Genomic DNA, 22782 nt, shown 5'->3' with positions numbered 1-22782 from the left:
ACTTACCAAGAAGCTGAAAAAGAATATACTCCTTTCTAGTGTTTCTTTCCTTTTTTTCTTCCCTTTCAAGATGGGAGTTCTGTGTCACTCCAAGTTCTCTCTCTTACTACAAGCAAGCAACTTTTTGTAACTATGTTTCAGTTTCTTCACTTCTACTCCTAGAGGAAATGTGTCCTGCCCCTGCTGCCCTTTAAAACTTAGAACACTGCATTCCATGAGCACCTTCTCTCTTCTGTAGTCAGAGGAAAGACTAAGTCTCCATGTTGGTCTTTTCTTTCCAGTCAATATTCCGTGATCACTCCTCCTTTCTCCTAATTCCCTACATGAAGAATTATGAAGCAAATGAGGTAGGTAAGGACAAATTCCCATAAACATCTTGCAGAAATTAAACCTTCCTCCTTCCCTTCCTTTCCCCCTTCCTCCTGTCTTCAAATTTCTGTCTGCTTTGCCACAAGCATTTCTATGATTTGAGACTTACTAAGACTTAAAAATCTGTTTGGAAGATAAACATTGTGCTCATCTAGTTGAGGAATAAAAAGGTAACTGAGGTACCAATTAATGTAACATCACAACACAGATACCTAGGCTGAGTTTTGGATTTTGATCTTCAAACAGCAAACCGCATGTAGGCACAATCTATTTAGTCATCCTTGATAATGTTACAGAAAAAATAAAATCGGGATGCTGCTGTTTTCTGTGGGCTTTGGATGAAGAAAAACTCTGAGGAAAATAGCGGAATATATTCATCAGCAGCTGTAATTTCTTTTAAATCCAATTATACAGGGCTTGTTTGTTTCCTAAGAAACTGTGCAGTGTCAGATCAGTTCATTACACCTGATATGAAATTCTGACTGGCACCAATGGTATTATCATTTTATTCTGCATTTATATTACTATTACTCTTTACTATTTCCGTAGCATCTAGGAACACTTTTATTGGAAGGTCACTGAGCTAGGTACTGTATAGAAACAGAAGGTAATCCTGTGCCCCAGATTACTTACAAGCTGTTTTAAAAACAAAGTAATATCCCCTTATCATACTCTTACCACCTTTCTTGTTTGGCTTTTTATCTGAATTCAGAATATAGATGTCTGTAGTATGTTATAACTGAATATCATCAGGATACCAGAGTTTGCCTAGAGATGGTGCTTTAAACTGCATGTAATTAAAATAAGAAAATGACATATCCTTACTGTGACCTTATTTCAAAGTTGTCTTACTGATTCGCTTGGAGTATCTCCCTTAGGCTGTTAATGTTTAACTATTAAGTTAATGAAGAATATTAATTGAAATTAACTCAACTGACCAAAACATGACTATAATTACAAAATAGTTGTGGATCACTGATGAAGATTCCCCTTAAAATCATTAAGACACTATTGTCAATTACTAAATTAATAAGGCTCATGATAAACTTAATTACAAAGGTAATAATATTCATTATTAAGCTTAACAAAGCATGTTTACCTGTGGTTATTTACAGGATCTAAATTTCAATGTTAATTATTGACATGAAATAACAGCAACATGACACCTGACTGTCAGTGGTTAATTGACTCATCATGGACCACGTACTGTGATTCAGGCAGCTGAATAGTGGGGATCATAATATGGGATGAGAGTCTTCATCTGTATTTTCTGTAAGACACATTTTTCCCATCTCTCTGCTCCTTACCCATCTTACAAGTAGATTTCAGGAGAAGTCACACATCTGCTAACATCACCTTTTCTGCTGCCTTTTGTTTGAATGGTACAGTGTAAGTAGTTTTTATACCTGTAAACTAGGACTGAATCTGCCATCTGAAATCAGTTGGAAGAACTCTCTAGTTTACAAGCCATACTATAATACACTATTCCATTCTGAAGGAATTTCATTTATTCAGTTTGTACATTCTTCAGATCATCCTTCATGAGGCAAGGCTGAAGTATGTGAATACAAGCTATAACTTAACTGAGCAATGTAACTGACATAACTGAGCAAAACGGCATGATTATTCTTTCTGGAAATTTATATTGTGCAAACGACTATGATTTCTAAGTGCCATTTTTATTATGAGGTCATAACGCTGGTTGTATATGCAGGAATAAAAAAATCTAAAGGATCCCAGAGGGCCATGTTGCAGTTGGAAAGATACAATACCTTGAATTCCCCAAGATTTTTTAATTTCAGTTTGAAACTATACTTTGCAGTAATCTCTCTTTTTGCATTGACACTGCAACTTGTATAACCGTGGTGACATATTAAAAACTAACAGTGGGCATTGGTGTCAGCCAAAATTTAAATATATTCTGACAGTGGCACTGTTGTCCCTTCCATAATGCAGTTGAGAACCTAAACAAATGCAAGTGGACAAACATGAAGGGCTATTGTACTCATCAAATGTCTGTCTGTGTTTATTTGTTGGGTGGGTTTTTTTATGCATACAGGGAACAATGAATAAAACAGTCTGAAAGATTATTTGCAAGTATGCAATTAATCGTAAATCCAGCTTGATCTGGATGGATAAAGCAGTAGTTTATCAATCTGGTTAGCTAGTACTTTGAAAGGATTTTTCAGAACTCATTAGTTCAGGAATATTAAGACAGGTGCCTCATTTTTATGAGACAATAATGTGATTCCCAAACGGATAAGCTAGAAGGTCAAAGGCAAAATAATTTATCCCCAGGAGCGGTATGGATTACTGTTAAGAACATTCTGAAATCCTGTCCTATCATTCATGTATTTCAAAGCATTCCTGAAAGTAAGGACCTAGTTTTAAGGGCAGTAAATCAGAACTAACCAAATCACTGCAGCTTGTTTATCTTTTAGAAAGACGGGTAGTCTTAATTTAAAGGCTTCAATACTTCTCAGTCTCCTTTACATATCTAAGGATGTCATTCAAAAAAGTTAAACACTTTTTCTGTTGTTTCCCCCTTCCCCTTCAATTCAGTGGGAATTCATTCATGCAAGGAGCCTTTTTAAGAACTGCAAGAGTCTACAGACTGAAAGTGAGATACCTCTTTTGAATGCATTGTAATGAACCAGCTTCTGTTCTTCTTTGGAAGGGAATATGTTCACTGAAATATGTGTCTTTGGCTCTGTCTTGGCAGGATGCAGAGAAGTATTTCCTCCTAGGTGGCAGGGCTAGTTTTTTGAGAGAAGATGTTGAAATCCACTCCCTTGACATTCTGAGTGTTGCTCTACTGACATATCTGAATCCATAGGTTGTTACGGCTTTGTTACAGTATGTGTACCCCTCAGATTTTAAATTAGTCATTAGTTAATGCTGAGGCATTAGGTAATTGCTATGTAAAAGTGAAGTAATGAGGCTGAAAATTGATTAAAGAATTAAATCAACTAACACCCCAATTATTTTAGCATGTTTTGAGTTCCCAGGGCAATATACATATTAACCTTGGGCCAAGACATAGCCATCCTACAAGTGAATGTAACTCATACTGCATATTCTCATGGCAAAATTTTACCCCAAAGGGACTTCCAACCATCAGTGTTCCTACCGGGTGGAATAGCCCAAGTACTCTTTTCCTCTATAAAATTAAGATTGTGCAATTTAAAATGAGAAACAGAGAATTTGTTCAGCTTTTTTTGTTTTTAAAAGCATGTTGAGAGTTAACAGAATGAATCTTCTAACATGGATAGCTTTGTATAGTGTTTATAATGAACACCACACTATCGACATTGGAAGCCTTCTAGAAATCAATAATTATTGATGAGAAAATAAGTAATTACTTTCATTGTAATTATTAGGAGACTCGTGATGGTTTGCTTTGGTTCTGACCTTGATTTTTCATGCACTGAAATAATAATTGCAGCTAATTGCTTTTTCCAGAAATGTTCATTGCTTCGTCAGCATCAGAGAGGACCACCATGCAAAACAGTTGTTTTTATTTCTCAGGAAGTGTGAGTTTATCCTCTTGAGGCAACAAAAGGCCACATCATTAGCTTGGGGTAATGCTTTTAAAATATGGTTCTGTCCTTAAAATGTCTTCTGAAAAGTTTTGCTTTGCTTTATTCTTGAAGATGCGAGGGCAGTTAGACACAGAGAGGACCTCACCTGATTGCAAGTACTGTGAAGGGCAGAAAGAAGAAAGCTCTTTGCTCCTTGATCTTCAGCCAGGTAGCCCTAGGAGAAATCAGAGCTGATGTTATGCAGCCCTGATTTAGGGAGCTGGGAAAACACTGCTTAGACCTTTCAGCAGCAGAGACCCTACACTACTCTGACCCTATTGTCTGGAAAGCCTTTTCCTGCTTCCCCATTTGTTGCTGAGGAAAGTTTGAGTGTTGCCAGAGCAGCAAGTGGCACAACATCACTATGTCATCTTCTGTGCTTCTAAATAAAGGTGTTTATAAAGAGAGCCCTTCAACTGATTGGTTTAATCAGGTATGGAGAGTAAAAGTAGGTGTAGGGCTGCCTATCACACTGACAGTGCAATTCTCTAGGTCAATGGGTTGCTGTCTCTTTACAGGACTGTCAATGGGTATGTGTACAAAGAAGTCCAGAGTGGTTTGTTTATCTACTGATTCAGAACAGATGCTCGAACGGCACAACTTTCATGAAGGAGGAATTGATAAAGAGTGCAGCTGGGGTGTGGATGGTACAAGAAACTCCATCCGTCATTTTCCAAAAGGCACAATGAATGGTTTAATTGTTGCTACTAACAATTCTTGGCCATTTTATTTGCTATAGACAAAGCATGATCCCACTAAGAGCCAACTCAGAGAAATACAGTAACAGGGGAGTCTCTTTTTTCCATTTGCTTGGCTTCATTCACTGAACAGATTCCACTGGCTGTGTCTGGACCAAGACCTTCCGCTATTGCTCACCTGCAAATCTTGACCACCATAAGGTCTTGAGCTGGCTAACATAGATGTAAATAGGGAAGGAACAAGCCTGACAGTGAGGAAATAGTGTTAGTACAATATACAATAAAAAGAGCAGTATTTCATGTTTTTGAGAATTTTTGTAGGACGATATGTAAAGGTACTGTCTTCTGAGAGAGCTGTCCATGGGAATACTAATCTTCATACCAGAGAGTTTTCTTCAGTGCCTTGTGAATTCAGTCTGTCCTCTTTTATTGAACTGGGTTTGATGTGTCTTGTTTAATATCTTCCTCTGCTGCAAGGTTTATCCTTAAGGCCATCTCTGGTGCAACCTTTTATGTAAATTTGACTGCAGTACTGATATCTCTACAGGACTTCACAGAGTATTTGATATTTTTTTTATTCCTTGAAACAAAATATCTACCTAGATGAGGTTTCTATTTTTACGACTTTACATGTTGTCAGTCTTTTCTTTGTAATCATTGATTGAGGCTTGCTACATAGGAGGGGAGAAATGTCTTATGAATGGAGAAGAAAGGACTTTTCACAAAAGAAATGTGTGCATTGTTTGGTCTCACCTAATCTCTTCTAGAGATTTGTTCCATTCTCTTTGACCAAAAATTTTGTGCCCAAATCCAGGTGTGTGTTATTCTTATAAATTGTAGAGGTCATAGTGGTTTGTAGATGGACAAGAAAAACGGTTGGAATTTGACCCATTACCCCATTACCTGTTTTTACAATGAGGACACAAGTCTTTAATTGGCATCAAAAGCTGGCATCCCAAAGCAGGCTTTCTTCAAATATCAGTACCTTTGCAGCAAAGAAGGTGAATGATACCCTGGGCTGCATTAGGAGTGCTCCCAGCAGACAGAGGGAGGTGATCCTTCCCCTCAGGACTGGTGAGGCCACACCTTGAGTGCTGTGTCCAGTTCTGGGCTTCCCAGTATATGAGAGAGATGGACATACTGGAGAGTCCAGCAAAGGGCCATGAAGATGATAAAGGGATGGGACCTTCTCTCCTATGAGGAAGGGCTGAGAGAGCTGGCATTGTTCAGCTTGGAGAAGAGAAGGCTCAGGGAGGATCTCATCAATGTGTACAAAAACCTGAAGGGAGAGTGCAAAGAGGATGTAGCCAGGCTCTTTTCAATGGTGCCCAGTGACAGGGCGAGAGACAATGGGCACAAACTGAAAAACAGGAGGTGCTGTCCGAACATCAGGAAGCATCACAGGAAACTGTGAGAGTGACTGAGCACTGGCAGAGGTTGCCCAGAGGGGTTGTAGAGTCTCCAGTCTTAGAGATACTAAAAACCTGACTGGACATGGTCCTAAGCAGCCAGCTTTAGGTGGCCCTGCTTGAGCAGGGGGGTTGGACCAGATCACCTCCAGAAGATCCTTCCCCCCTGAGCCATTCTGTGGTTCTGTAATTCTGTTAATGAGTGTCAAATAATACTAAACATCAATAGCTACAAACGTACTTATATCAATACATCCTCAGCATAAAAAAAAATAATATTAGAGTATCAGAGGTATGTTACACAAACACTAGGAAAGGACAGAAAGAAAGCTGCCTATACTGCATCAAAATTTCATCTCCCAAGTGAACATGCATCAGGACATAGTGAGGTTAGTGTACATATTCATGTGATTTTAAAAAAGACATTCTCTGGCATAAAGCCTCTCCCTATTGTTTAGTATTCAGGCTCCTACTGCAAAGCAGGGAATTTAAATGGTGCTCAAATAAAGGCACTGGAATTTTTATGATGCAAAGCATTCTGATTTTTCTTAGTCTTGTTCTCAGAAATGACTCAATGATTTTGGCTGATTTATTTATTTTTTTTAATGAGGCAAACATCTAGCATGAAAAATTTCACCCCAGCCACTAAAGGCTGTCAATCTATTAACTGCTGAAAGCAGGGTCACTTAACGGAGAAATATGAAATTACCATGCTTACAGGTGATACTATCAAAATGCACTAAAAATGCACAATTGACAACAAAATGCTGCTTTGGGCAGACAGCATGGCAGTTGGTACCTTCACGTAGCAAGGAGGTTCTTCAGTATAGCTGTAACAAGATTTCTTAGGAAAAAATCTGAATGGTAGTTAATTCTGTTGAGGATGGTATAAAATATCTCTGGGGGTTCTTCCCCTTCTAAAAACTGGTGTTGGGACTTGCTGTAGAGGCTGAGATTACTGTGGATGAGAAAGGAAGTGAAAGGCAAAAAGGCTGGTCCATATGTCTTCAGTTTCATTTTTTTAAATACTACTGGGAAAATTTAACTTTTTCCTTCATTCAGAAGTTAAGCAGATTTTTGAATCTGCAGAATATATATTTCCTTTACAGAGTGCCTGTGTCCTGTTACTCTGAATTGTGCCATTACCACTCTTGAATCCTCTGGAATATCAAGGGGTTCACATGTCTTTTGTTTTAGGCATCATATCTAGGGATGCCAGTGAGACTGTCTGCAAGATAAGCTTCCTTTCTGGCTGGCTTCTGCTTTTTGCTGTCTTTAACCTGTCCTTAACATGGCCAAGAAATATAGCTTTAAAATAACAGCGTTAATCCAACCAATTGCTTATTTTTAGCAATTATATTGCAATTATCATCGCCTCCTCCTGTGAGGTCTCTTTCAGCTTGAGCTGGAGTCAGAAAGCAACCAAGAGCAAACAACAATCCTTTCAAAGCAAGAAACATGCCACATTGCTGATCTCGACAAGCACGCAGAAAAGCACAAGTGAATGCACAGAAATTTTCAAGGCCTGCTGTTCATCCGGATACTGGGTACTATGCAGTATTGCCTCACAACAGATTTTCTTCCTTGCGTGCAAACAGAATCACAGTGTGCAAGCTATAATTTAATCTTAATCCATGTTGTAGACAGTGTCAACACAAAGGCCCTGGTAGAGCTCTGGGCTGCAGTCAGGCAGCTGTGACTGTTTTAATAGAAATCAGGGAGTCCTTGCTCAAGGAATGAGGCAGCATATTCATTATTTTTAGAACAATAAGAAGCCTGATTGCTAAAAGAAGTGTTTGGATTTTTTTAAATGGCAGTTTAAAAAATAGAACGAAAAGCAGACTGAGATGGAACTGATTTCATATTACTATAAAAATATAGTGATGCTGAATCCAGGTTATAGAGATTTTAATTTTATTTAATTCTGCCTATCTTCAGAAGACCTTTACTAGTTTAGATAACGTTGGTATTGCTTTTGCATATACCTTTTTCTTTTTTTATTTGCTTGAGATAGAATATACAATATTCCCAAACTTCTTTGCTGGCTGGAAAATATTTCAAAAGACTTTAAGTTCCTTCCTCCCAGTTAAGAAATTTGCAAGAAATTTATCTAGGCATTTTTGTTTGCAAATAAAAAGATATTATTTAGTTGATTTTAGACTCACATTGAATAAAAAATTGAATGTAATGTTTAATTCTTAGTCATGTCCTTTATACTTCCATATTAATTGCAAGTATGTTCTTATGTAGACTTTCCCCCATAACTAACAGTTTTCATACAATTTCATACAAATATTTTCTTATGGAGAATTTGTTTTAAATACCTGGAGAACTCATAACAATATATATATATCTGAAGCATTTTAGCATTCCATTAATTCAATTTCTTTTCAAATCAGTGAGAGCATATTGAACAGAACTCCATTCTTTCAGTATGCATTAGTTTAGCAGATTTGCTTGAATTTTATAGTGCATACAGAAATTTGTGATAGCATTGGTGCTTTCACTCTGTGGTGGGCTGTTTGTCTATAGACCTTTTTGTTGTTCTTGCCTGTAATAAGAACCTGTGTGTGCTCAGTCTGCTGATATTGTCTGTTATCCATTTTTACCCAGGTTCTTATATGTGTGATTGACTGAAGAATTACTCTGGGATTGTTTTTACCCCCAGTTCAGTTTTCTTAGGCTGCTATAAAATGGCATGACATAATTAAATCCAGACACATGAGTGGTTTGATTCTGATTACATGACAGCTTTAGCCATATGCTACTTGAATCAGGGGACTTTTATATTTTAATTGGGTTCTCCTGCATGGCTAAAGTTTGTAATGTCTTTTGATATTAAGGTCTTCTTTCCCTCTCCTACTGTTCAGCATACCTCTATAACAGAGCTTTGCTTGAGAACTAGCATGGCCCTATTTTTATAGGGGGATAGGCAATCACTGGGAACCTGACTTGAGAATACCTGGAATTCATCAAAATTGCCTCTTACTAGCCTGTTATATGAGATTACTGAAAACTTGGACTGTTGTGTTTGCTTGTAGGCTTCTATAAGTACACATCACCATCTTTTAAAAGCATTTGTTCATTGAAGTGAATGATTCTGTCCTTTGTTGTGCCTCTGCAGTTCCGTTTCAAGTGTTTAAATTATTTAAGTGTTTCCGCATGCACGCTTTAACTAGGCTTGCTGGGTAGAAAGGAGGTGTAGAAGTAAGCTGGGTATTGCATTTTTCTTGGTATTCCCCTCTGATTCAGCAAGTAGACAGACGACATACGCACGGGTAATCTCATTCAAGGAGAGGTAAACTGCTGATCTACCTTGGGAGTGGGGAGGGACAAGTCACATCTGCATTGTGAGGTGCAGACCACTCCGGCTATTATTCAGGGTAAGTGTGTGTGTGTGTGCGTGAAGGGAGTTAATTCCTTTTAGTTCCTGACTAAATCCATGGCTGACCTCATTGATGTGACAGTGAAATCAGCGGGAGTTCTTGTATGCTTAAAAGGAAGGCACATATTAAAGTGCTTTCTTTGAACCAAGGTCACCGCATTGCTAATCTGAGCATTTTTCCTGTGATGGGCAAATACCTCCTGGTCTCTGAGCATCCTTTGCTCTTGTTGATGCAGAGGTTTGGTTCTGTGCCAAAGCAGCAAGTGGGATATTTACTGCTGTGTTTAAGATGAATAGGGTTTATAATGAGAGCAGGAGCTACTGCTATCTTGAAGGCAGTCTTCTAATTAATCATATCTATTTGTTGTGTGACAGCAAGGTCTTCACAAAAGAGCTTTTGAATATCTCCCTTGAGTTCTGTGTGAGCAGGGGCATCTCGCCCCACAGTGTGAGGAACTGGGGAAGCTATTTCTTTTTCCTTGTGAACAAGCTCACATGGCAAAGGCCATACCTAGTAAGGGAGATGGCGTGTTTTTTCATACCAATTTATCTGTTCCAAAGATACTGCTGGAATTGTTTATACTGTTATCTAGAAAAGCATTCCTTGGAGACGATTCATCTTGTAAGTTGAAATTATGGTGGATGTGTGTGCTGTTAGTGTCAGTGGCTCTTTTTTTTAAGTACCTGGTGCTCTGAATGTAGGTCTACTGCAAAGCCAAAACATTTGTCCTTCTGAAATACTTTTGTGAACTCTAAAGCTAATCACAGCTAAGGGGTGTTTCAGTACTGTTTGAAAAATCCCACTAGAAGTGCATTAATCACCCCTGAGCAACAGTGGAATTTAAATATTGTGTCTAGGTTCATTCATAGAATTTAATAGAGAAATGCCTGTAGCGTAGTATAGCACAGTTCAAAGTCGCTTATAGCCAGCTTGGGAATAGAAGCCCAGTTATGGCAGCATGGTGTCTAAGACAGGCTAATTTGCTTTGCTTCTTGACTGAGTTCTCTAGTACTTTAGCAGCACATATACTAGACAGCTATTTTAGAGCTAGCTTTGATATTTCTTCCTATCACACTGCAGTCTAGACAAACCTTGAGGCTCCAAAACTCTCAGACTACCAGACTGCCAGGTGAGATGGGCAACTGAGGCTCTCAGTTAAGGTGGAACACACCTGAATGGCAAATGAAAGGCATGTGCAAAGAGTAGTTTGTACTTGAAAGGCCTCCTCTGAGCTCTGCGGCAATTGGGGCCTGTGAACCACCACTTACCAGGACATGGGACTCAAGGAAAATAGGGAGAAAACTTGCATACATGGAATTTAAGCTTGTAGGTTTACTGTGCTCTTCAACCCCAAAGTTAATCTTTACCCATGGTGCACGTATTTTTGGAAGTGCCTCTCCTTTTATTAGTGTATTTGCGTTATGTTTGGAATGAGTGAGGTGTCAGGAAATTTTAAACAAAACTTATCCTGTCAAAGTAGTTATCCTGTTTATTTGCTCTCAGAGGATGTATTTCTCAATCAATAAAGAAAGCAGTAACAGTTTGTATGTCCAAAATGTCTTCAGTGAGATGTTCAAAGCACTGTAAATGTATCCACACAGTACTTCTGTGAAATAGATAAGACATCACTAGTCCAGATTTAACTAAAACAGCAGTGATGGTCAGATAGGATAGAAATAATATGACAGCTGTTGATGTACATCAGTTATATAACCCTTGTTTCTTTCTACACAACTCCTAATGCTGTAATGTTTGTTTTTTTGGTTACAGTTACAATTTTATAATGGTCTGCTGCTTTTCCACTCCTGTGAAGTAGAGAAGCAAGTCTCTGTGCAATGTGGCATTATTTACACTATTAAATTCCAGGCTTGTGTATCTCTGTTTGATCTGATCCTTGGTGTGGCATTACTGATGAGCCTGGAGGAGACGTGAGGAGCTTTGAAGAGAGGCGGAGCTGGCAGATTAGGGGGAGATCGAGCAATCGCTCAGCAGTGCAGGACGAAGTAGTTGTAAGCCTGACCTTTCTGTGTAGAGCGCCATGAAGAGTGAGGTGGTGACAGCAGTTGTTTCCCAAAGCCATTTGGAGCACAGGATATTTCCTGTAGTCAGTTGTGGCCTCCAGGGGTTAGACACATCCCCAGAGTATTTTCTGGCATTTGCTAAACCTCATGAGGCACCACCAAAGGGTTAAATAGTTCCACAGTGTGTCGCTCGCTCTCTAATTAGGAAATGGTCCAGGAGCTCAAAGTTCAAAATGCACATGGTCTGAGCTGGGACTAGGCCCAAGTTCCCATTGATTGCAGCTTCATATGTTAGTGTGCTGCATCTGCACATGATCTCTTCCCCTTGCCATTTCTGCCATTTGTTTTCCTTTCTTAAAGAAAAATGAAACAATTCATTTCCAGAGTTTCACTTCTTTTGTCACTACACAGAGTCTTTCATTGCTTGAGCTTGTGTGCTTTCTGGGAATAACTTGTGACCCACTTTATAATAGAAACCAGGCCAGTAAAGCATGACAAAAATCATCTCTCTCCATTCTGCAGCATCTGCAGCTACTGCTGGAGAAGCAGGGGAGGTCTCCTCCCAGCAGAGGCGTAGATATGAACTGGTCAGGCTGAGCCTCAGGGGGCTGGGGTTCCTTGTTGGCCCCCAAAGGGGAAGCAGAGGACATGCAAAACGCTATCCAGCTGGGATTGTATTTCGAGAAGAAAGGGCAAAGTGAGATGAGGCTGAGGCCACAAAAAGGGAAAGGAGAAAAAACAGCTTTACCAAGCAAACAATAAATGGTAGAAACCAGATGTGTGGATGGTAATATGGAAGGGGACAGAGTCAAAATGTTACCCCATGGAGCCTGCAACCCAGGGAGTGGGCAAAGTTAAGTTCCAGTGATTCATAACACAAATACTTTCTGGTTTCACATGCAGAAAACTTAAATGTGTGTTTGTTTTGTTGGGTTTTTTTCCCCTGTCAGAATCTTTCTCCTATCTGATTTTTTCCTAGGAAATCAAATTATTACAATGTTTTCAGAAACTTGCATTTAATTAAAATAAAGCTTCACCTTCCTTTGGAAAATACATTTCAATAAAACGTTTTAGTGCTTGCTCAAAATCAAACAAGGGGTTACAGGAGCTTTTGCGACCTTCTGTTTAAGAGTGGCATGGTTTTGGGGCTCATAGTTCTAGGCCTCACCCCAGAATGAATGGTAGCTTCTAGGGATGACAGCCAGGTTTCTGCTTATGAAAAAGAAGGTGGTGATTCTGGTCTCCACCTCTTTCCCTCTCCTGCTTGCAGCCACATGTGTTTACTGCTTCCCTCCGCTGGCTCTTGCGCTGTTTAACATGGCAGGGAGATGAGTCAGATCATTAACCTGTCTGAAAAACATATCCAGCAAGACAAATTTGATCTGTGAGCTTTCACACCGTTCCTGGAACATGTGTAAAGGCAGGGGCAGGCCTGTGCAGCTGGGAATGGCGATGAAGAGAGGGAGCAGGATGACTCTTTTGGTAAAAGTAAGCTGTTAAATGAGCTTCGCCATCTCACTTAGCTGGTGACCGGGTTGGTACCGTTGGCAGAGCCGGTAACAATTTTCCTGCGTCAGACAAGGCTTAAGGACAAAGAGGCAGCTTCATCCTTGGCAGAATTGTACGAGTGGAGTCACAAGAGTTATAGCCAGGGTGACTTTGTCTAGTGTGCCTTTTCAACATAGTCCACTAAATCAGCTCATTCTTGCTCTCTTTTGTTTCTTTATTTGTGCCTATACTGAATTAGCATCTTAAATAAATTGCCATGGGAATCAGAGATGTAATAGCTAGCTTGCTTTCTCTTGTGCATCTACAAACAGTCTTTTCATAGCAGTCTTTTCACAATCTCATGTACAGTGTTTGGGCACTTGATCCATATCCATCAAGGGCTTTTGATGCCTATCCTGTTCTGTAAAAATATCTAACAGTGTAAGGTGCATAACATATGGTATGTGGTTGATTGATAGAAAATTTCTAGCATATATAATTTATATATGCAGATGAGACATCTCTCTTCCTGGCATGACTTGTCACCTATTTATTGCTCCTCAGTCTCTTTCTGATACATTATTTCTATATTTTATGACATGTGGATTGTAGAAATGAGAGAAGAATAGATGGTTTGGTGAAGCAGGGCATTCTCTGCATAGAGGACAAGGTAGAAAAAGAGAGCTTTGTAGGAAGAAAGAAGGCTGAAAAGACAGGCCTTGTGATGAAGAGAGCTGTGGGAGTGGATCAATAAGAAAGGAGAAACTGAAAAGGCCTTGAAGCTCAGGACAAGAAAGCATGGCTTTCATGGGGATGTAGGCAATGTGGCTGGGGTATTGAACAAAAGATGACCCCAGTTGCTGAATTTTCTGTGGAGAACAATGTAGGTGCATTGGGAATAAGATCCAGGCTCAGTAATCAAAATAATTAAAGTAATCAAATACTGTGATGACACGGTGGATCTGGGCAGAGATTTACATGTTAAAGATACAGAAAGAAGAGAACTCTAGTAAAATAATATTGTTAATGTGGATAGCACAGGGTTAACTAAACAGGAAATCTGGGTAAAAGTATAGGCAGCGTAGGTTATATACTTGGGTGGCAGCTGATGGAGCTGTGCAATTGCACCAGAATCTCAGATATCCTTGAAGAACGTGCCTAGTATGTCTCACTGTGAAGAAAAACTTGCAAATGTGACCCCAGCACATTGTGATGCAGCGATATGTGCCAGAACTCGCGCAGCCTGTCAGCAGAAGCCTGAGAGCTGCGATATGCCTGCCCATCTGAATGAGGTGCTAACTTCAGCATCTGCTTCTGCAGGAGGCTCGGCTCCTTTGCAAAGCAAAGGGGGAGGGAAATGATTTGTGCCAGGACTATACAGTAATGAATGTAGTGTGATTGGACTGTTTTAATTTGCCCCCAGAAAAGGATCCTAAAATTAGGAGCTGTCAAGGCATTTAATACAGTATGCCTAAAACACAGGGTAAAATATGGGACTGGAGAAAAGCAGAAAGCTGAAAAATAGAAATACATGCTTATAAGTCATTGACATAAAAATGGTAAAGGAACCTGCACAAGCAAATAGTAAAAGCTGGATAGAATATAACCCGAAGTAGGGTGCCTTGGGAGTGTGAGAGAGGAAGAGGTAGATGCTGAGAGAAGAATTAATCAGAAAGGTCAGAAAAAAAACAGTGAAAGCCAGAATGATGGTATGGTTTTTAAGGAGGATTTTAATTATTTCCAAAGCAGAAAAGAGCTCAAAGAGGTTGAGGCTGAAGTACAAAGCATGATATTTACGCAGGGAGTTGTTATAAGAGACTTGATGAGACCGATTTTGGTGGCAGACAGACCTCACAGCCAAACTAGAGGCATAAGAAAGTAGGACAGAACTGGGATGAAATGGGATCAGCAGCTGTAAGCAGAGTATTCAATTAACTAGGAACAATTCAATTCAAACAACAAAGGAGAAAGGAACTTGGGGAGACAGGTGGGATCATAGATGGCTGAGGCAAGGAGCTTAAATTTCAGGGAGTATTCACTTAATGCAATACCTCTTCTGTCTCTTTAAGATCACTAAACTGAGAGAGAGCTATTTGCTTCTGTGCTACATTACCTTCCCTTGAAATGATGGGGGGACCAGACAGGGGGGCACCGTGTGGTGCTGAAGAGAGGGGAGACTCAACACCTCCACTTTTGACAGCAATAAGTTGCCAGATCAGCTTGGTTGTCTCACAGAACCTTACCCTAAGGTGCCTGTGTTGTGACCATGCTCTTTTGGGGAGGTTAGGATCAAAAGAGCAAGCATTTAAGATGGAGGTGAAAAGAAGCAGTCATAGGAGTATCAATGAAGGTTGGGGGGTCAGGTCAAGAAGGTCAGGGTAAGACATTTGTGACAGAGAAGTGAGAAACCCCAGTGTCAGCAAACAAAGTGTGTTAAGAAGGATTAGAATAAGAAAAAAGGTGGAGAGAAGAAAATTCAGAGCCTTTCTAAGTCAAACTTCTTTACAGTGAATATAGGCTAAACATAATTCACAGGTTGGTTGGTTGGTTGACCTAAAAAGAACAATGCATTGGGGATACCTGTGGGCTTTCTAAAAGTGTTTTGTCTGAATATGCAGCAAATATGTGCTTTTCCTGAAGTGACTTACTGATTTTTTTTTTTCTCCTTCCTCCTTAAGCGTTTTACTGCCTAGCAGTAAACCATCAAGCACTAGCCCTTCCTAGTCTGTCCCTCTTGTTCCCCTACTTAAGAATGAAACAGAATATCTTGCACACCCAGAATGGGGAGAAGCTAATCATTGGCTCGCATTGTGGCTGGCAGGGCCGGCCCGCCTCTTCGGCTTGTGCTGACAAGCTGTTTGTGTTTGTGCAAGGCCACCCTTTAACTCAGCCGCCTGATGGCCATCATGGGGCCAACTGTCTGAATGCTGCCGGGAGCTCAGTCTTCTCATCAGAGGCACAGTGAATTTCAGTCCCTGACACTCCTGCGTGGACTCTATGGAACACTAGTAAGTAGCCTTCTGTCTCCTCGTGGCTTTTCTCATAAGGCTAAGGGCACGTTTTAGCAAGGCAGGTAGGCACTGTCATTCCGAGCGGCAGCTATTAAAGTATTTTCCTCTGCCTGAAGTGAAAGAGCAGCTACTTTGTATGCAGTGTCATGACTACAAGGACTACACTATTTCAATCTCAAATGAGACTCCTGGGAGGCAAGAGGGAAGAAGTTAATAGGGACACAACCCATTTAAACTTGCCAGGTTATTTTTTTTTTATATGACTTTAATTAATCTGCATCTAGTTCTCATTTCACAGTTTTTGCAAGGTCATAAGTAGCGCTGTTTGGAAAAGTGTGAAAGGGCTAGAAATGGGATGCTATAAAATGAATGGTCCCAAAAATGCTGATAGGTGCTGTCATATTCTAAGATACACACCTAGCAGTAGAAAAAGCAAGGTCATGTTCAGAGATTTCAGTCCTCTTTGTTGGCTGCTATTAGGAAATGTTCACAGCTCCACAGAGCAAAGGACTGCAGAGATGGAACGAGTATGACTTTTTGTGTCTTTAGTATGTCCTTTCTAATGTTTAAAATTTTAAATAAAATATTCTATGTTTGGACAGTATTCTTCAACTTAATCCTGCATTGCAAATATTGATGGACTTTCAGACTTTCTTTTTTACCCTTTACACTAGGAAGGAAAATCTTACTGTCCCTGTCAGAGCTGGACACCATGCAGAATCTCAGAACTCATCTGTCTCTGAACTTTTGGCAAGTCTGTGTCTAGATTTCATGTGGTAGTTGAGAGAGAGAAAAAAAAAGGCAAATCCGAAGCAAGGCCTGATGCCGTGTTCTTTTCAGCTTATCTAATGTGCCGCCCACGGGGGCAACAGGGGGATGCCCTGGGAGTTGTGTCCTTGTCTCTGCCATGATGCCTGTGTTTTGGGGCTGTGCACAGCTTCTGCAGACAGCCCCGATGCAGCCTGGAAACCTTTGGCTCAGCTCTCCTACTCATCTGTAATGCTTTTAAGGACAGCATCATTCAATGAGTCTTGAATTGCAGAGGGCCAGTCAAGCAATATTATCTGTGGGAAGCAGTAGCTAAGACAAACGGAAGCTTTCAAATAAAACTGGTAAAATTATGGGCAGCTATTGTACTTAGTACTTTTTAACTAGATGGGTCTTGATGCTCACCATTGTTCAGCTCTGAGACTGAGCCTCCTCTACAGCAGTACAGTGCATATGTGGCAGTGTATGAACTATAGCTAACTACAGCAATAAGCTGCTTCTGTGCCAGGTGGTGAACACAAGCCAGATGTTTTCAGTCACTCTAAGTAGCAGATAGTTGCTATGCCTTGATTAGTAAAGATGAAAATGAAATTGTTTTTTGTCTATAGATTAAACAAGCAGGATCTCAGTACTTAAGTAACAATGAAAGCCATGAGTTGCACATCAGGCATAAATAGACACCTAGGAGTTTTTGCTGTGCTCTCAGTACATAGTTAGGAATAATCAATATGTTTACCACATTGTCTCTCTCTTGACTAAATAAAGAACTCCCTTGTGCATCACAAGCTCAGCACAACATGGCTTGCTCTGTAGGGGCAGTCTGTGCCTGTTTGATTTACATCAGGGTAAACAGGCAGAAGATTAAAATTTATTTGTCTTTCTCCTAGAGAGATAATTTTCAAGATGTATTCACAGGGCTTGCTAAAACAGGGCACTGAATCAACATCCTTCATAAAAAAACCTGACTACTCCAAACTGCATATGCTATAATTGTACTTTCTGATTCTGAGATGGTAGGCAGTTTGTGAAAACAAAATGATCTACTAATACTCATTAACTGAGCTTTCAGGTAGCCTGGGAAGTGGATAACCATATCATCCTCAATCTACAAAAGAGGGAAATGAAATCTGCAAGAAAGCTGGAAATAGAACTAAGATCTGCTTCCCAGAGCTGTGTTTTTACTGCAATTCATTTTCTTCCCCTGGCTCTGTAGGTGCACTGTATCTTGACTGTGGGATCCCTTGCCAACATTTTCCTGTGGCTGAGTCTTTAGTCTGCAGGCACATTTGCAATATAGCTATCGTTCAGTTATTCAGCAGTTAATCTGGGGTTGACTGAAACCATGACCTCTTACCATGACCTCTTACCAGTACTTTCCAAATACATTTAGGGTTACCAGATTACAAAGTCTGTAATGTTGAATCTGATCTACTAGATTTCCCCTTCCTTGCCCTTGAGAATGCCAGACGAGCCCCCAGAACTGATCGATCTCTCAGGAAAGAACAGCTCTCTAGATTAAGAAGAGTTTTGAATTACCAGAGCTGTAATTCATGACACTCTGAGCATTTGAATTCTTAGTGAAAGCAGGAGGCTTTAAGGTTGCTTTTAATCTCAGGGTTTTGGCTTATTAGCGGGTGCTCTTCTGATGTGTCCTATATGCTTGACACACACCAATTAAGGTTATGATAAGAGAGAGTCTGTAAGTGAAATACCACGTGTCCCCCTCCTATCAGCTGTTTGAGTCTGACCAGAAAACTGAACTGCCACGTAACAGGAGAAAGTCTGACGGCCTGGAAGAAGCACTGGCAGCCTTCTGTCAGGTGTGGGTAGACTTCCTTGTAAAATCACTCACCATCAGTGCTTAGGTCTCTGTAGGGATAGAGGCTGAGATTTGCAAACATTCTCCTCAGCCTCCTTGGATAAGTTGTCCTCTCTCTTAAATCTGAACCCTCTGACTAATACCCTCCATGCTAATATCCTCAGCTTTCACCAATATCCGTGAAAGCTTTTAAAATCTTTCATTGTGGGCTGGTGGTTTTTTTTTTTTTCCCAGGTCCATTTTCCTAGGTATTAGATCCTTTTTTAGGTAAGGATGCCGTTGCCACTGAAGTGGAACATACTGGTTGGTTCTAAAAAATGAAAAATGCTAAGCATGCAGCCTTTTCTATTAAAAAAGAAAAAGCAGCAGGGTTGTAGCACTCAGATCTCACTCATACATCAAGAGCAGAGGGTCTCCTTCTAATGTGTGCATTTTATTTTGGTGGTGTTACTGAGAGAACTCACTGCACTTAGGAAAGGATTGCAAGGCAGGTTATATGTGTAAAATTCATGCCAGGAGAATAGATGAAGTTTCTCAAGCAGGAATTTGCCACAGAGCCAGTTCTGTAGGGTGGCCTGCCTGAAATATAATAGAAACCACAGGTCAAGACAGAAAGAAACGTTCCTACTTTGCTTGCCTGTGGCAGAGAGTGAATTGCAGTGGCTAAGTGGTCTTCAGGTCTGTGCTGCCTTAGATCTGTATCTACCAGAGTCCACTGGTTTCTGTGACTCCTCTCCCTCCTGTCTGATATGCCCGGCCTCCCAGCTGGCCAGCAATGCTGAAAGAAACAAGCATCAGTGGCGTGCAGGTACTGGTACTGGCCATGCTCTGTTCCTGTCCTGGGAAGATGTTCCCTCCGACTCCATAGGCAAGCCCTAAGCTTTCTTCTAACTGGAATCCCTGGCTTACGGAACAGGCTCTCTGCATTGCTGCTTTGCTTTGGTAGTGTCTAAGAGGCACGATCTTGCAAACCACCTTCTTTTAGGGTATGTACAGGACTGCTATAAAATTAACTGTAGCCTCCAGATGGCCCAACTGTCTCTAGCTCACCTCTCTCAGGCCCAGAAAGCAAATTGTATCCCAGTATCTGCTCAAGTAGGCAGGAAATATTATAGATGCCACTGCTCCTTCATGCATGAAGCAGCTTTTAAATATTTCGGTTTCCTTCCTTTTTGCCTGTGTAGCTGGGCCAAAGGTCTAAGAAAGCAGCAATTTAAGTTTGTAACAGAAAATGTCCCCTTGCTGTGTTCTGTCCTGGTTGCTGCTGTCTAACATAATTATCATGGCTATCGTCGGCCTTTCCCTCTTATCACTGCTGATTCACAGCATGTGAAACTGAGAAGCATAGCACCCGTTAAGATTCAAGGATTGCACTGCAGTTTCCCTCATGAAATCAAATCATACTGGGGCTTGCTTTCTTCCTGACATCTTTTTCCTTACACAGCATCTTCAGTTGACACTTTACCTAATGCTTACTTAAGGTAAAGGGATAAGCCCCTAACGTACCCTAACTGTCAGATGTTAATATTTGTTATAGTAATATCCTGGCATGGAATTCTGCAGGTCTTACTCTGGCAAAACTCCTGCTAATGGCAATAGGAAGACTGGTTATTTAAAGGGCTGAAATAGGACTGCGAGAATTACAATCTTTTCTCACATGTATTGTTTAATTTTTGCTTCTGATTGGGATGCTTAACTTTAGAGCTGTACCTTTGGCCTGCTTTTCAATTAGTTTTTGAATGTGTAAGAGCAAGTTGATAGATACTTGACAAGGTTACTATTAATTCCAACACTGCAGTGGCTAAGCTTTCAGCACATTACAGTTTTCAGACATTGACTTCATGAGACCATCTGTCTAAAGAAATCTGCCTCCCTCTCTCCATTTTCCCCATCATTTCCTCCTGATATCCACTCTCTTTTGTCACTTTGAAATCTATGCTTGACACTCAGATACACTTTGGGACCCAGAGCTACATCAAAACATTTCCTTGGTTCACAGTGGCTATTGAAAATGTTATGCTGTCACACTCCAATACACAGATGGGAAAACGTGAGCCGGGGTACTGTGGCTCTGACTGCAAAAAAAAGAGGATACAGGGGTGGGAAGAGATGATCATGTGGGTAGAAAGAGCAGGGGCAGCATTCTTGTGTATGTGTGCAGGTATGTAAATTAGGGTATTCTCAGTAGAGATATCTTGTATTCCCACCTGCCCCAAAGCCCTGTGCAGTCTCAAGCCTCTCAGCCTTTCACTCTGGCTTTTAGTGTTTCCTAGCCTGAGGCCTCTCATCCTTAGACCTCATCTCCAGCTCATGCTAGTGCAGAGCATCTAGCTCCTCCCTGTGGTCCATGCCCCCCTGCCTCATCCACATGGTTCACAGCCTCTTTGTCTTTCTGCCACAATTCCTCTCCTCCTATCCAAAGGTACCTTTTTTCCAGGCCTCCCAGATCCCAGCCTCCCAAACCTCTGTGCTCCATACCATTTAAGATGCTTGTTCTCCCTGCCTCGCAGTCCTTAAAAGCTTCCCCAGAGCCCTTCGCTCTTTGCCATGTTCTCCTCCTACTCTCAGTCTTCCTCACTACAGCCCAGTGTTTGCAGTCTGAGAAACAGGGGGCTGTTTCTTCTCCCGTAGAGTCTCAGGTTCTTCAGTACAAAGGTCTCAACATAACATACCTTCTTTTTCTCATTGTACTTGAAAGCAAAATAGTAGGACAGGTCCAGAGCAAGCCAGGCATGTTCTAGCCCTTTGTGTGCTGTAAGAATGGATAGCTCCAGGCAAGGTCAGAGAAAGACTAAGCCAAGAAATATATAAGCATCATATATTTTTTAGAAAATGTAGCTCTTTGTATTTCTCTTGGCAAACAAAGTGTCCAGTATTCAACACATCTTGTGAACCGGTTTCAGGCCCAGAGCTGCTTTTGGACCGTTTGCTGTGATTCTTCATGTGCACATTTCTCTGTGTTACTGGTCACATGGTAACATTTCTGATTCTTGGATGAACGACGTTTTTCAAACAAAAAAAGGAATTTGGACACATTACGTTTGGTTCAGAACTTTTCATGAATGCAGCCATATGAAAATGTATTACATCAGTGTTTCCTGGATATTTGCTTTTGAAAGAAAGCTTACTTATGTGAATGCAAGTTTGTGAAAAACAGTAATACTGAGACATTATGATTTTATAGAATCCAAGGCTAGTGGTCAATTCCTGAGAGTAGCAAGCTGTGATTCAGGGCGGTACAGAGCAGAAGTGTGAGCCTGGCACAAACTGAGAGTATGCCAGTGTTTAAGGATCATGGTTGCCACAGAAGTGCAACTTGGAGCTTGAAGTAAGGTTCAGTCAGGAGGAATGTGAGGCTTACTTGCTGTTTCATGGTATGTTTTCATAAGCGGCTTGAGCATTTGGCTCCAGTCCATCATGTCCCATGTCTGTGTCAGCTGCAGCACTCAGCAGACCCCTGTGAGCTAATTCACCTCACTCGTCTTGCAGAGAACTGATGCATTTTGTTATGGGTCAATTTTCTGTCAGGTGATGAACTGTATCTGTTTATTGGGAGTCCAACAAGTGCCTCAATGCAAGGTAAGAACTGGGAGTGTACAGCCAGAGGGGAAAAGGGAACCTTTGAAAACAGCCTAATGTTTGTCTCTTGAAATTACATCCTTCCAGTATTTGACCTTCCCTGATGAAAACCACTGGGACACAGGCATTGCATGCTGATTGCTGCCTTGTTACTTAAAGAATACAAAGTATCTAGCCATTAACTCCTGTACTGTGGGCTTCAGGGTGGGAAAAAGGGACCACCAGTCCTCCTCACTTAGAAGGGAGAAGGCTGCATGTCTCTGTCACGAAAGCGCTCAGAATGAGATCATGTGCCCCAGGCAAGCCCAGATCCCTGCAGTCACAGATGTTAGTGAGAGTTGATGGGAAAAAGTGGCTTAGTGCTATGCTTATTCTCCGTTTTTTCTGGGGACAGCCAGGGGCTACTGCAGGCTGCAGTGAAAACAGCAGCAACCGTGGGGCTTCTCCAACGATGACATCAAGGTTATAATGCATTATGTTTTTGTCTGAGCTGCTTATTTTCTTTTTGTGGAAAAGAGGTGATACATTATAAAGCAGAATACCCAAAGCACTGAAACAGCCCAATCCTCATCTAACAGTAGAAGCAGGCTGCAAAGGATTATCGTGCTATATTATCTCTTCAGAAGATCAGCTGACAATTATGTGCCTTTCTG

The 22782-nt window shown here is 40.8% G+C and overlaps 1 protein-coding gene across 6 annotated transcripts in view; it reads left to right on the top strand.

The window, feature by feature from the left end:
- The window catches only part of TRIM2 (tripartite motif containing 2), a 130703-nt gene that overhangs the window by 38402 nt on the left and 69519 nt on the right, over positions 1–22782 (top strand). Inside the window, exon 1 of one of the 6 annotated variants that reach the window (XM_054824490.1) lies at positions 315–347. The exons of 4 other annotated variants lie outside the window; for them this stretch is intronic. The gene's annotated coding sequence lies outside the window, so the exon portion shown is untranslated. Of the gene's footprint in view, positions 1–314; positions 348–15831; positions 15961–22782 lie in introns of those variants that run through there. One more of the 6 variants, XM_054824484.1, reaches the window with a different exon arrangement.

This window comes from Grus americana, chromosome 4 (genome assembly GCF_028858705.1).
Source record: "Grus americana isolate bGruAme1 chromosome 4, bGruAme1.mat, whole genome shotgun sequence".
In the NCBI taxonomy this organism is placed as follows: domain Eukaryota; kingdom Metazoa; phylum Chordata; class Aves; order Gruiformes; family Gruidae; genus Grus; species Grus americana.
This window is presented reverse-complemented; position numbering and strand designations above follow the sequence as displayed.